This window comes from Canis lupus, chromosome 31 (genome assembly GCF_048164855.1).
Source record: "Canis lupus baileyi chromosome 31, mCanLup2.hap1, whole genome shotgun sequence".
Classification (NCBI taxonomy): domain Eukaryota; kingdom Metazoa; phylum Chordata; class Mammalia; order Carnivora; family Canidae; genus Canis; species Canis lupus.
In genome coordinates this window covers 5933634-5941348 of record NC_132868.1, presented here as the reverse complement: position 1 = coordinate 5941348, position 7715 = coordinate 5933634, and the positions used below count along the sequence as shown (strand labels likewise).

The 7715-nt window shown below is 44.8% G+C and overlaps 1 long non-coding RNA gene across 1 annotated transcript; it reads right to left on the bottom strand.

Annotated features, from left to right (window-relative positions):
- Window positions 1–1295: 1295 nt before the first annotated feature.
- On the bottom strand, window positions 1296–7002 carry LOC140622374 (uncharacterized). Its single transcript, XR_012022139.1, has 3 exons — window positions 6565–7002; window positions 4515–4684; window positions 1296–2031 (listed from the first exon to the last, which is right to left on the bottom strand). It is a non-coding gene; the product is annotated as an uncharacterized lncRNA (long non-coding RNA).
- Window positions 7003–7715: the final 713 nt, after the last annotated feature.

Below are 7715 nucleotides of genomic sequence, written 5' to 3'. Positions count from 1 at the left end.
CACAATTAGAACGACAAGGACGGTAATCCATTCCTCTCACAGGATTCACTGAAAAACTGAATAAGTAAAAATGAGTTGAAAACAGTAGTAAAAAAAGGAGCTAAAAGGACCATGTGCATTGTTGTGGAATAACAATTGTCAACAATCCCATAGTGTATTGCCCACCCTAGGAGTGTAACACATTGTCCGGCAGGCTGTGCACACCCAGAGACCTAATCCAGGAGTGTGTGTGTGTGTGTATGTGTGTGTATTTAGTTTTAAGTGAAGGAAGTGGCCCGGGGGGCGGAGGGGGCAGGAAAGGCAGGAAAGGAATCCAAAGAAGAAACACATAAAGGAGAAACCATGATCTAACTACCCTTTGACTACAGAAGCAAACACTCCGTTGAACCATTGAGGAATCCGGTGCCAAGGCTGGGTATTGGGGAAAAGGCTTCGCTGCCCTCTGCTAGTAGAGGCACCACCGGTCATCGGCCCCCGGGATCCAGGTCTGGCCTCCCCGCCCTCTTCGCCCAGCCCCCCACCCCGGGAGGTTGGCGGGTCTGCCCTCTCCCTCTCCTTCCCAGCGCCCCTCTGCTTGCCCCGCACCATCTCCCCAGGCTCCGGGCGCCTTGGAAACTCCGAGGGCACAAATGACAAGCCCGATAGGAAAACGAATAGGAAATAACAAGCTACGGAACCCAGGCTAGGAAGAAAGCTCCCTTGCAACCAGAGCTCCTGCTGCCTGGGTTCGCTTGGGGCTGCCGAGGATGGGGGTGCGGTGGGGAGCGCGGGAGGAGGCAGCGGGAGGCCTGACACCGCAGGGCAGGGCTGCTGGGTGGGGGGGAGGTCAGGGGAGGAGGACAACTCGAACAGGGGTCTCAGGCTGCAGGAAAGATGGTTTGGCCAGGACTACGGGCAGTCTGGGGCCAATGTCGCCCCCGGAAGAGCCCGGGGTCATGCCGGGTCACCGGTCCTCTCAACGCCCCCCCGCCCCAAGCCGGCTGTGGTGCAAATGGGGGGAGACGCGGAGGGGCAGCAAACCAGCGCTACTCAGTGCTGCTTCTGCCTACAGCAGAACGAGGTCTGAGCAGGCAGCCGCCTCTCAAGAAACATGTTCCTGGGACACCCGGGTGGCTCAGTGGTTGAGCTCTGCCTTCGGCTCAGGGTGTGATCCTGGGGTCCTGGGATCAAGTCTAGCATCTGGATCCCCGTGGGGAGCTTGCTTCAACCTCTGCCTGCGTCTCTGCCTCTCTGTGTGTATCTCTCATGAATAAATAAATAAAATATTTTTTTAAAAATTAAAAAAAAGATGTTCCTTTATCTATTAGTAACCTGACATTAAAAAGCCCATGTTTATTGCTTAAACCATAGCACTGAGGTCACAAACTGACAGCAATGAGCAGAATCTGGGAAAAACAGTTTTTAATTTTTGCCATTTGTCTTCTTTTGGATCTGAGGATTGAATGATGTTCTTTAAAACTTCTGAGCTACTTATCAACATTTTAAAAGCAAGAGATTTTTGCTGTTAAAAATCCAGATTTCCAGACTTTTCTTGAAATGAAATGCATAGGCTGACATTCCCTTGTGTTAGCCAAAAATCAGTGTCCCCTTGGGTGTACTTTCACTGTCCAGCAGGCCACCACCCCTGCCACTCCTGGATGCTTCCTCTAGCCCATGCCGCCCATTCACTTCACGCTGGTCACTTGAACTTTTGACTTGCCTGCATTTGTGACTGTGTCACTGTCAGAACAGAAGCATTTCTGGGGCATACTTTTGTCCATTGGATCACTGATGTCAATCAATGATTTGGAACAATGCCAGGCACATAGTAGCTGCTAAGTAAGTATTTGTCCAATGGCGTGTTGTGCTACCATCACTGAGCGTTGGAAGAAATGTTTGGGTTGGCAGTGGTGAAGAAAAAGCACTTGTTTCCAAGTTTTGTCAGGACATAACCTTGTTCAACACACCCGCGACCAAGCCGGCAGCTAGGAAAGAAGATGAGAGCCCCGACACGGCAGTGGAGTATTCTTGTTCTCAGGAACATGTGGAGCCCTGGATGGAGCAGAAAGGGTGTCTGAGCCACGCAACAGTTCTACCCTTGCACATCCTATCCTCTCATGCAGGAATTTTTTCTTTCTCTCCCATGATGAGGAGGAAGGAGTTGGTTTGCACAGGGAGACCATGCTTATCTCCACTCCTTCCTTGGCCCCTACACAGCCTGAAGCATGGCTACAAAATACTTAGTGGGCCACATTCCAGGGCAGCTGGGTGTGAGGGGTCCTCACCGCAGAGCTAACACACGCTTAAGTGTAATGGAAAGACTCAAGCTCTGTGATGATGTGATGTGCGGGCCTCCAATGGCATAAAATGGCACATGGACAAATGGTGGAAATCAGGGCAGAACTGCCTGCCAGAGGCAAGTCCCCCGTGGTGTCTCACTAGGTTCTGAAAAATGACTAACAGATGACAAAGGCCAGCAGGCCCATACATCTGAATAGCGGGAGGGACTGGCAAATCCATTAGGAGCAAATAGGGCTCCTTCAAGTCCATTTTACTTGCTAAAAACAAGCAATGTTAAGTTTTAAAAAATGAGTCCATTTTTCATCTTATTTCTCACTTATATTTGCTGCATCCATTTCCAGCTAAATGAGTAGAGGTTTGTGCTTTGAGACCCCACTTTGCTGCTATTAAAAATCAACGTTGGATCTAAGCAGAGAGCTAGAACCTTCTGTTTCTGGATAACTTGCTCTGTGGGCCTCATCTGTAGAAAATCAGTCAGGGAGAGAGGGCAGTAACTCTGGCAGAACACCTTCAAAGTGTCTGACTACAGAGGCCTTTGCATATGTTTTGTCACATATTCCTGTTCAACGGTTAAGGAGGTTTATAAGGAATCCACTAGAATGCAAAATAGTGCAGTTGTTATGGAAAATAGTATCAGGGGAACTCAAAAAATAAAAAATAGGACTCCCAAATGATCCAGCAAGTCCACCACTGGACATTTACCTGGAGGAACTGAAATCAAGATCTCAAAGACAACCTTCTAAATGGGGAAAAAATATCTGCAAACCATCTGTCTGACATGGGCTTAATATCCAAAACATAGAGGAACTCAAACTCAATGGCAAAAAAAGTCAAACAATCCAATTAAAAATGGGCAGAAGATCAAAATAGACCTAGTTTTAAAGAAAACATGCAGATGCCCAACAGGTACATGGAAAGATGCTCAACATCACTCATCATCAAGGAAATGCAAATCAAAACCACAGTGAGATCTCACCTCACACCTGTCAGAAAGGCCATTACCAAAAAGACAAGAAATAAAGCGTTGGCAAGGATGTGGGATGAAAGAGAACCCTCGTGCACTGTTGGAATGCAAACTGGTGTAGCCACTGTGGAAAACAGTATGCAGGTTCTTCAAAAATTTAAAATATCCTATGATCCAGCAATTCCACTTCTGGATATTTATCCAAAAACAACAAAAATGCTAATTTGAAAAGATATATGCACCCCTATGTTCACTACTGCATTATTCAGAGAAGCCAAGATATGGAAACAACTTAAGTGTCCATTGATGGGTGAATGGATAAAGAAGATGTGGTATATATATATACAATGGGATACTGTTCAGCCATAACAAAGAATGAAATCGTGCCACTCATGACAACATGAATGGACCCTGAGGGCATTACACTAAGTGAAATAAGTCAGAAAGAGAGAGGTAAATACAATATGATCTCATTTACATGTGGAATAGAAAATAAAACAACAAAGATCACAGATACAAGGAACAGACTGGTGGTTGCCACAGGGGAGGAGGTTGGAGGATGGGCCAAATAGATGAAGGGAATCAAAAAGGTACAAACTTCTAGTTATAAAATAAATAAGTCCTAAGGATATGATGTACGGCATAGTGACTATAGTTAACAATACTGTGCTGTACATTTGAATGTTGCTAAGAGAGTAAATCTTAAAAGTTCTCTTCAAAACAAAATAACTACGTGTGGCGGTAAATGTTAGCTAGACTTATTGTGTGAGGATTTCACAGCATACAAATATTGAATTATTATGTTGTACACTTGAAATTGATATAATGTTATATGTCAATTATACCTTATGTTTTAAAAAAAAATGTCAAAGAGATACCTGCACTCCCATGTTCACTGCAGCATTATCCACAATAGCTAAGATATGGAAACAACCTCAATGTCCATCGACAGATGAATGGATAAAGAAACTCTGTATATACAGGGATACCTGAGTGGCTCAGTTAGTTAAGCATCTTTTGATTTCGGCTCAGGTCATGATCTCAGTGTCCCAAGATCAAGCCCTTGATCCCAAGATCAAGATTCTCTCTCTCCCTCTCCCTGTGCCCCTTCCAATGCCTTGCCTAAAAAGTAAAGAAACTCTGTTTATACATACAATGGAATACTATTCAGCCATTTAAAAGAAAGGAATTCTGCAATACGCAATATGGACAAAAATACTACATGAGAAGAACCAATCATAGAAAGACAATAATGCATGATGCCACTTACATGAGGTATCTGAAATAGTCGAGCCCATAGAATAAAGTGCAGAATGGTGGCTGCCAGGAGCAGGTGGTGGAGAGTTGCTAATCGGTGGTCATAAAGCTTCAGTCAAGCAAGATGAAGAGCTCTAGAGATTGGCCATGTGACACTGTACCCACAGTCATCGATAATGTACACTGAAAGATTTGTTAAGACGGTAGATCTCATGTGAATTGTTCTTTCCAAATTAAATTATTTAATTTAATTTCATTTAAAAGAACCCACAACTTTAGAACAGAAGGAATCTTAGCAGTTGGATAGCAGTTGGACCATCTTTCTCTTTGACCTATTTTAAAACCATATCACCTTTTAATAAGAAAAAAGTGCACATCTTCAAAAGATCCCAACATGTCTCCTTGCTCTACCCCATCTCTGTCTTGAAAGAGTCTTTTGACTGTATATCCACAGCAGCCAATAGATTTTAGAGCTTTATATTCTATAGAGTGTATAACGGAAGCAAGGAACAGTTTTCTCCTAAATTAAAAATGTACTGCAATATTAAGTAGACTTTTTAAACTAAACATGTTCCTCCAAAAAAGAGTCTGATGCAGGTGCTGCTGACCTAGTTCAGCCTCTCTCATTGCACAGAGAGCTGCTGAGGCCCAAAGACAGTCACTAACCTTTTCTCCCTACTTCTGGGAACTACCCCTGTGTTTTCTGACTCAGTTTCCTGAGGATTGGTCTCTCAGTACTCAATCCTCAATATTCTGTTTTCCTAAACACATGGCTTCAAACCTGGAAGCCCAGGAATGAGAGAAAACTGTGGAGATATTCATATAAACAGTTATCACTCTGTTGGCATCACCTTGGTGGTGACGCTGGTATGCAAGGGCCCGTATGAACACACTCCTTGCCTTCAGAAAGTTCTGGTCAATAAAGAACACACTCATAGGACAGTCAGCCTAATAGGGCCCAGGGTCTGGTCTTCATGAATGGCTGAGAAGTCCCCAGCAACTGGCAGAGAGGACTGGGTTCTCTAGCCAAAGCTAGAGCCTAATGGTGAGGCCAATAGGGATTTTCTAATCTGAACTCTAGTTTTCTGACCCCCACCCAGTTGAAGACAACTGGTCTCACAAGACTGAGCTGCAGCACAATAAGCTAAGGGCAACTTCCCCTATGGGTAGGAAGAGTAAACCCCATCCTGCCATGCTTTCCTCTGGGCAGAAGACTCAGACCACCAGTTGTACTTGAACACACACATGAGGGTGCAACCAGGGGGACTTGCTCTGTCGGTGAGTGGCCCACCACCCACGCCAAAGGGGGGAGGCAATATTTATGCCACCTTTCCCACCCTGCGGGAAGAGGTAGCTTCTGCAGAAGTTTCCCTTCCCTCCCAGAGGTGACATGCCTTACAGCCAGCACACCATCTGACCCAGTTTCTACATGTGGAAAAGACTAAACCCATTAACATAATAATTGCAAAGAAGAAAGGACTCTTGTTACACCAGAAACCATGAGGTATTCCAGAAAAATGGCAAGTCACAGGGCACAGGTGGAGGAGCAAGACCCACAGAAGGCCTGCTAGAAGTGGAGAGAGGGAAAGCAAACTGCCCTGTGGCCAAGTTGCCGACCTGGGCTGTGATCACAAGGGCACCAGCAAGGTGCAACCTTGTGGTGACTCAGCAAAGGAGGAGGATGGTTGGCCTCTATATTTCTTCTCCTGTCCTCGGGTCAGGGGACTCTGCAGGGGTGACCACCTCTAGGGGGATGAAGGAAGAGCAGGGGCTGGACTGAGAGAAGCAATTCTGCAGGATTGGTCCAGCTGCAGGGTGAAGAACACTGTGAGGTGCCCAGGGGAAGCAGGAAGTTGGTGGACATGGCTGCAGTCTTTCAGGAAACGTGGCTGCCAGGACTGGGGTGGGTGAAAGAACGGAGAAGAGGACACAGATTCAAGAGACATACAGGATGGGAGACCAAGAAAACAAGGTCATGCATTGTGGAGGATCGAATTTCCCACTCAGCTTGTGGATTCACAATCAAGGACCTTGGTACACTTCCACTCCACTTACTTACTTACCTCCCAAGATTTATGCTGTTCTTCTCATGTTTGTAATTAGCATGTATGTTAAACATCTCAATACATTATTTTTGTTGATTTTTGTCAATACCCATTCCGATTTATGTTGGTCTTCCTTTCAGCATTCCATGTCTCCATCCAGGATCACTTTCCTCTTGAATAAAAACTCCCTGTTTTGCCTCCTTCAGATCAGATGTACTCCTGGCAAGTCATCTTAATTTTTGCTTCTCTAAAAGTGTTTTTATTTCACCTTCATTTTTGAAGAATATTGTGATGAGTAAAGAATTTCAGGCTCATAGCTATTTTCTTTCATCATTTTGAGGAAATCGTTCAATTGCATCATGATTCTCATGATTTCCCATAAGAAGTCAGTCGTCCTTCTTGCTGTTTCAAAGACCTGTCTTTTCAACACCTCCAACACTTTTAAGATTTCCTTTTTTTTTTTAATTTATTTTTTATTGGTGTTCAATTTACTAACATACAGAATAACACCCAGTGCCCGTCACCCATTCACTCCCACCCCGCCCTCCTCCCCTCCTACCACCCCTAGTTCGTTTCCCAGAGTTAGTAGTCTTTACGTTCTGTCTCCCTTTCTGATATTTCCCACACATTTCTTCTCCCTTCCCTTATATTCCCTTTCACTATTATTTATATTCCCCAAATGAATGAGAACATATAATGTTTGTCCTTCTCCGACTGACTTACTTCACTCAGCATAATACCCTCCAGTTCCATCCATGTTGAAGCAAATGGTGGGTATTTGTCATTTCTAATAGCTGAGTAATATTCCATTGTATACATAAACCACATCTTCTTTATCCATTCATCTTTTGTTGGACACCGAGGCTCCTTCCACAGTTTGGCTATCGTGGCCATTGCTGCTATAAACATCGGGGTGCAGGTGTCCCGGCGTTTCATTGCATTTGTATCTTTGGGGTAAATCCCCAACAGTGCAATTGCTGGGTCGTAGGGCAGGTCTATTTTTAACTCTTTGAGGAACCTCCACACAGTTTTCCAGAGTGGCTGCACCAGTTCACATTCCCACCAACAGTGTAAGAGGGTTCCCTTTTCTCCGCATCCTCTCCAACATTTGTGGTTTCCTGCCTTGTTAATTTTCCCCATTCTCACTGGTGTGAGGTGGTATCTCATTG